Source organism: Chrysoperla carnea, chromosome 1, assembly GCF_905475395.1.
Source record: "Chrysoperla carnea chromosome 1, inChrCarn1.1, whole genome shotgun sequence".
In the NCBI taxonomy this organism is placed as follows: domain Eukaryota; kingdom Metazoa; phylum Arthropoda; class Insecta; order Neuroptera; family Chrysopidae; genus Chrysoperla; species Chrysoperla carnea.
Genome location: NC_058337.1, coordinates 96,152,474 through 96,154,332, shown reverse-complemented (window position 1 = coordinate 96,154,332; position 1,859 = coordinate 96,152,474).

Genomic DNA, 1,859 nt, shown 5'->3' with positions numbered 1-1,859 from the left:
TGTGCCTATATTATTATAATTATTATTATTATTTGAATTGCAAATAAAGAAACTTTTTTTAAAATTTTCTGTTGAGTTGGAAAAGTGTTAAATTTTTTAAAATAAATTCTGAAGCTAATAAAGCTGCGGGCAGACACGAAGACAAACATTATCTAAATTTTAATTTCCTCAAAAATTATAATTAAAGGGTAGATAAACAAAAGCTTTGGGTGGACAAATCGTTACTTAATGAATGGCATTTGTATTATAGTTGGATAAAAAAATTCTAACTATCTGATGGTTGGCTAAGTGGTAAATAAACATAGACCAAATCTGCATGATTTGAAACCATATTAAAAAAATTTTCTTCGAAAATGAACCCTTTTGACCCAGGTCATATAATCTGATCAGTTTGATGTTGAAATAAGAAGCAGCTGCGTCACTATTTGAAGCTAGCTACAAATTTTCAATAGTCTATCTTGTATGGTTTTGGAGAAAACGGAAACTAAAGTTTTACCCTAATTTGTTTCAAACAACGGTTGTTTATTTTTTCAAAATGTTCGTCTAAAGTTTCCACACTTTTTCAGATCACTGTATAACCTTCGTGGTAATGTTCATGGATAAATATTTTACATTATTCTTCCGAAGTTAGTAATATTCATCATAGATGTCACTTCTGAATTAACCGGAGTGTTTTTTTTTTAGTTTCAGCTGTTGAATGTAGATGGGACTAAATGTATTAATTTTATACAAAAAATATACTTGGCCAGGAAGAACCGGGACTTCATTTCAAACTTGGAAATTACTATTAATTTAAGTCGGATGTGAAAAAAGTACGAAAATTTGACCTAAATGAAACTGATTCAATATTCTTATTTTTATTGTAAGTATGTAACCTGGTGCCAAGATTCAATTTGAAGGAATTCCATAACAATTTACGTGAATGGTAAAAGGAGCCGTGACCCATTTTTCGGGCTGGGACCACCCTATTAGCTCCTATTTATTTATAAAATTTTCGATTATGCAATTCAATAATCATACATATCAATTTACGTTTTTTTTTTTGTCACTCAAATTGGGTAGGAATTTCCATAAGTATATGCTGAATGGCGAACATCATGCTGTTGATTCAGATTTTGGGCTGATTCAGACTTCAAACATTTTCTTTGATTTTCATCTATTTGAAATATATTTATCAATTCAACAAACCAAAATTTTTATTATTCGTTAGAAACTAAAAAATATTTAAGCGAAAATATATGCTTCATATAAAAAGCCAATGTTCTCGGTAAAATTTCAAATCCAAATTATCTAAAGGTAATATACCTACTTTATATTACATTTTTTTCTTGAAAATATTTTTAAAATTTTATTTGGAAGCAAAAGAATTTTGTTGGGTATTCAACTTTGATTTGATTATTGTATAATAATGCTAACATGAACAATTTTGTTCCTGGTTGTTTACTTTCTGTGACTTTCAAGGGCGAATTTAATGACCAGGCCGCTTTAGCGAAATTCTGATATGCTATCTTTTAAAACATTTTGAAACAAAATATACTTAGAATAAATGAATAAATTGTACCTATTTTGTCTCCCGAATTCAGTCACTCATCAAATTGTGTCGCTTTAAGCAACTGCCTCACTTGGCTAATCCTAAATGCGACACTGGTGATAATTACCTAAAAACAATTTTTGTTTATGAAGAAAGCTTGTATTTTATTAAAATTTAAACAATGTCAACGAACTTAAAGAATAAAATTTCAAGCGATATTTAATAAAAGATCACAACAAAAATTGATTAATCTCTATAAAATTAAGATCCACATATAATATTCTATTATTGTAATTTATAATATCTAATAGGTAGATCTTAAATGATG